The sequence below is a fragment of the Sparus aurata genome, chromosome 2 (assembly GCF_900880675.1).
Source record: "Sparus aurata chromosome 2, fSpaAur1.1, whole genome shotgun sequence".
Classification (NCBI taxonomy): domain Eukaryota; kingdom Metazoa; phylum Chordata; class Actinopteri; order Spariformes; family Sparidae; genus Sparus; species Sparus aurata.
The window spans coordinates 32,379,680-32,385,679 of NC_044188.1; the positions used below are offsets into that span (position 1 = coordinate 32,379,680).

Consider the following 6,000-nt stretch of genomic DNA (forward strand, 5'->3'; position numbering starts at 1 on the left):
CCATTATGTAAGTCACAGTAGATGCACATGTATGATTTTTAGATATGTTTTGTTTGTTTAAAATCATATGAATAGAACTGTTTTAGGGCCACATAAAATCCCCTGGTCTTAACTTTGTTCACATTTAGGTTTGTTCTACCGTTTTTATTTCAGTATGGTTCAAGTGTTATTGTTGTTTCTCAACAATAATACTTGACATTGACATTTAGCCTTGTTATTACTCACTCACTTCCAAAGGTGAAGTTAATTTCTGCATAAAAGTAATTGCCTGCAAAATGCCAAACAGTACAGAACAGGATCCTTTAACAGTGTTTCCTCAAGTACATAAGTAGTGCAGCCAAAGAGAAAACAGAGCCAGATAGGGAGGTCAGGAGGCAACCAGCTGTTTAACTTTATAGCTCAATTTTAAGTGTTGAACAGCTTTATATGTGGTAGCAACAGTTTACGTTTTCTGAGATACATACAGTATGGGCCCCTTAAAACCAGTTCCAATGCCAGGGGTCAGCACAGAATCTAGTGAAGATTCCAGTTTACACAGATCCTAAATTAATCTTTTATTCATGCATTAACATATATTTGATTAAACAGTGCAGCCATAAAAATGTTTGTGTACTTCTTACACTCAGGGAAAAGGTCATACATTTTTACTGGAGAGCTGGAACAAGCGGAATGACTTAAATGAGTGTCAGACAGAGTTAAATAAAATGTTTTGTAACAACCTCAAAGCTACTTAAAGGTCCCGTATTATACTGTTTTTCATCAATTTTACACAGCTGTCAGAGATCCAACAACTCTGTATTCGATATGTATTGCCCCAAACACATCCGTGGTCCTGAATTCCAGCTGTCTAAAAGTCGCTCTGCTGAGCTCTATTCAGAGCAGTCTGTTTCTGTGCCTGCACCTTTAAATGCTAATGAGCTCCGTCTGTCAACGCCTACTTGGAGAGCCCTTCCTGCTAAGTCACTCTCAGGGAGAGGAAGCCCCTTATGCTAACGGTAGCATGCGCTAATGTTTACGGTGGATGTAACACTATGGCTCGCGGAGATTTTTTCAGTTTGACCCAGAATCAGACCCAGAAGGAGAGGCTCCTGAAGAAGTACAGACTCTGCGGCTGCAGCAGAACGTTTCAGAATGGTTAGTGTGTCTGAATAATGATAGTTTGTTTGTATGTGTTGTTACAGTTACTACCATGTAGCTAATGGCTAACAGCTAGTGAAAGCTGTGTTTGTCTCCAACACAGTCTCCAAACTCTTGGACACTGTTAGCATCGTCTCTGTCTCCAGTATGCACATGTTTCCAGACTTTTTACTGTGACAACCAAGCTCCCTCGTTATATTATTATCATTAAACTTGCTTCAAACGCCATTGCATAGTGGACCGAAGTGGAGCTAACTAGTTAGCCAATTTCCAGCTGACTTCACCATACTCGTAGGCAACTGTAAATACTATCAAACCGCGGCGACACTTATCGGTGGCTCGGGTGCAGTTGCTGGGTCTAGTATGGTTGGGACTGATCCTTTTACGAGGGTCAGTGTTGAGGCAAAGCCTACTGAAGCAGTCCGATGTGAAGTGGTTTGCACACACATACAAGCTAACACAAACTGCAGCCGGCACGTTGTCATTAAAAATGAAACACAACCACTGTCTCTTCTGTTGTTCTGTAGCTGGGACAGAATATAGGCACTTATGTTGATTATTACAACCAACAACAGAGCAATTTGCGTGTCTAGCTCTGAGCGACAACGTTGCGAAACAAGGCTGCCTCACCGCTGGACACACCGAACTTCACCTCGGGGTGAACGCCCCCCCTCTCGGATATCTCCTATCACTGCGCAGAGGAGGCGGGGCTACGATAATGATTCATTTTGTTCCATAACGAAAGGAGCAGAATCTGAACAGCCTGTAGGAGTGCCGTTTCACCAGTAGGTGGGCTGCAGAGACCATACAGGAATCGCTTGTTTTCCTCATTCTGGGAGTTGGCAGGCTCAGGGAGGACCAGCTTATATATGTAGAAAACGTGTTTTTTTATGATATGGGACCTTTAAAGTGTAAACAAAAGAGGAAATTTGAATGTTTGGAGGTTATAACTACAGTGAATACATTAAACCATCTGGCCCAGGGGGCTGGATAATTATACCAAACTACACCAATTTAACGGTGCACTAGGACAGGGTGTAGAAACTAAACAAAAGCCATTTACCTCATTTATTATGTGCCCTACATTAACAAAGAAGGACTTGTCATTGTTTTGTGTTCGGGGACTTTTCTTGCGTAATTAGTATTGCAAAATACCTCTTATTTAATACAAACAGTCTGTATTTCTGTGTAGTGTAGTGTAATGTGGTCTGTTAGTTTACTCTTTGAATATGAACTGTACCCATGATGCTGCTGTCACTGATGCTGAAACAGTACATTTGGTATATGGGTCACTAGCTTGCTTTATTACTCTTCAAATAGGTCGGGGTCGAAGTTGCTGTTACATCTATAGCATAATGAATGGAGACACCATACTGTAAATGATAATGACACATCACTGTGACAGACAGGATTGTCACAGTCTGCAAGTACATTGATGAAAATATCCAACTGTCATGTGCTGCATAGTCTCTCAGTGTAGCAGCTGTAGATCTGTAAGCTTCCTGCTTTTTGAACACGCATGACTTTGACGTCTTCTTGTCTATTTTTTCATTTTTTCAAATACATAAGACACAGCTTGTATGGTCTTGCATTTTTATAGCGCTTTTCCAGTCTACTGACCGCTCAAAGCAATTTACAATACTTGCCACGTTCACCCATTCAAACACACATTCATACACTGATGGTGGAGACCATACAAGGCGCCAACTGCTCATCAGGAGCAATTTGGGGCTGCTTGATTATTGGTTTATCATTAATAATGTATAAAATTATTGGATGCTTTCCCATCAGAAAATTGTTTCAACCACGTGATCTATGTTTGGTGTAAATCAGAGCAGGCTTCATTGGAAGCTAAAAGAACAGATAAATTGAACACCAAGTTACTGAATGATAGACTAAATGACATCTTCATTTTAGTTGCTTAGCCCCTGTTGGTCCCCAATTAAAAACTGGCCCATCAAAATCCAGCCCATATTGAGGCTCCTAAATTTGCTAAATGTCATAATGTCAGTTTGTATTTTTGAAATGACAAATTACTTGTATTGTATTTAAATTCAATTCTTATACCAGTATTTTTTAATAAAAAATATATATATATATTTTATATTCAAGTATCTGTTATTTGTAATTTTGTAAAAATACTTTTTGCCATATTTGTGCACATCTCACAATGTTAGTTAATGCATTTTTAATCGATTCATTTCTTAACTATGATTCATTGATTAATGATTAATAATTAACATTCCTTGTCTTATATATATTAACACAGGGAACTAAGACCAGCTGCTACAGAATGGGTCTATACTCAGACCAGATTAAACTGAATATAATCTTGATTTGACCCAACCCAGGTTGCTGGTCAAATGTTGGTTACTATGAATTGGTGGATCAGTGCAAAGTACACTCTGAACAGACCTTCTAACTCAGAAGCATCTTTCCAAATGTTTGAATGTCTATCAATTGAGTTTCAGGCTGCATTGGTTTGGTTGGTTGTTCATTGGGTTTTTCCTTATACCTCTTTTCCACAAGTCAAAAATCAACAGTGGGCAATGGAAATGTATAAACTCTGCATTTATACCCAGGTCAATTAACTCTGCAGTAGACCTGGGATTTTATTACCTCAGCTCAGGTTTGACCTAAACGTAAGACCTGAGTGAACAAGTTAAATCTGCCGCGCAAAGTGACGAGACGTGATCAACATCCGGTGGTGGCGCGTGAATAAGGAAGGAATTTGGAATGCAATCTATTAAGGATGTTTTATTGCTGGACACAGTGTTGGAGGTGGAGCCCCGTTCATTCCTTCAAAAGCTGCTCAGTGGTGTTTTGAAGCCAAAAAACGCCGACTTCCCAGCTATGAAAATACCTAGAATTTATTATTTAATCGGGAAGCTCCTCTAGACTTTCTAAATGTAATTGGACCAAATGGCTCAAAAGAATTTATCCACTGTTTAACAGACGCTTCTTTCACAATTGGTTTGTTCTTGTTTTCCCTTCTGTTACAACTGTTTCATGGCGTGAAACGTGACATCAGTGTTGTACTATGTTACACTTCAGATAAAAAATTATCACAGACGGGCTACCTTGCCTGCGGAAAGTAGGAATGAAGTCAATAGGTGATTTTGGGGGGGGTACCCATGTTTAAAAAACTTTTTAGACCTGCTAACTTTGGTGGAAAAGTGGTATTTGAGACATTTTCCCCAACAGTCTGTCCTTTGGAAGTAATTTGTCCCTTTTAAATGAACCATAATATTGATACAACCCCTTTTCATTGTATATATGCCAATAAAAGTTATGTTTTTTTTAACCAAACATTGATTAGTCTAGCGCTGAACCCAGTTCATTGTTAGTGTTTCCTGAGCACGCTGGCTGATAGGATGATGAAGTGACTGCATTTTGTTTACATTTTAATGCATTAACTGATTTGCCGTGAATCTACACCATAACATTTCATTATTTAACTTCACCATACTTAGATGTTGGACTTCATTTACCTTAAATGTATTGCAGTTAGTGGCATACGGTTGGCATGATACATTTATCTTCGATAATTAGTTTTGAGCTTGTAGTTTGTTGAACATGCTTTTCTTCCTCCTGTTGTGGTGCAATGGTCATTTTCAGTCCTTGTATGCTTTTCCTGGCCTGCCCTTCGACATATGTCTCTCCCTGTAGGATGTCCAATGAGTTTCTTTGAAGACTGCCCATTGGAAAAAACATGGAAAAAAACGTACCTCAAAACTGTTAGTACAGAACTAAAGTGAATGGCAGTTACTTTACCCTGCTGCACAGTAATAGGCATTATGGGAACACACCCAATCCATCTGAAACTAAACAGAACAGAAATCAGTGGGACATTGGATTATTCAAGTTTTATCCACTGTACCAATTTCAGGACAAAACTTGCGTTTTTGACAAGCACTGAATAGATGGCTGTTTTCTCTGAGTTACATAAAAGAATACGTCATTGATGAAGTTCTGAAATAAATAGTATTTCCAAACTGTCCCCATGTTTTCGGGTAATGTCTCTGTTTGAAACTATTGAGAGCTCCATGAACCACATGACTGCATGGCGATGAGATCAAGGAGTGTCCCAACTTAAATAGTGCTGGTTTTAACAAAACCCCTCTTTTTAAAAGAAAAAAAAAATCCACTCAGTCATAAAAATGCTGTGGCAGAAAGCAGTTAACACATCAGAATAATGCTGACACATATATACATACATATATATATATATATATATATATATATATATATACATATATATATATATATATATATATATATATATATATATATATATATATATATATATATATATACATATATACATATATGTCTGTGTCTTGATGCAAGTCTGCTGATGACACTTTGAGACACACCAAGTTCACGAACAACATCTGACTGCCTGCCACCGACCCGAAGGAGCGCTGTGGCCAGGTGGCGCTGCTCGTCCGTTAAGTGACGTCGTGTGTTCATGGCTGTTTGAATGATGAACTTGGAATGACTTACTGACAATACCAGCTTTTTATACCCACAGAATGTTGAAATTGATGCCACATTGAACAGGGTTGTCTTTTAGTTTTTTGGTATTGGCCCCAATATGTAAGGCACACTGTACACAGTGAGACCATTACGTGGAAAACACAAAATGAGGTGTGTCTATCACCCCAATACAATTGCCTCCCTATCCCAAAACTCTCTGAAGTGAAACAAACACTGTATGTATGAAATCCACTGAGTCTCTGACAATATCCCTAACTTATTGTGAGTAGTGTGTATATATATATATATGTGTGTGTGTATATATATATATATATATATATATATATATATATATATATATATATATATATATATATATACATA

General features: G+C 38.2%; 1 protein-coding gene across 2 annotated transcripts in view; it reads left to right on the plus strand.

Moving 5' to 3' along the window:
* Positions 1-6,000, plus strand: part of brip1 (BRCA1 interacting helicase 1) — a 124,257-nt gene that overhangs the window by 95,319 nt on the left and 22,938 nt on the right. The window lies entirely within an intron of this gene.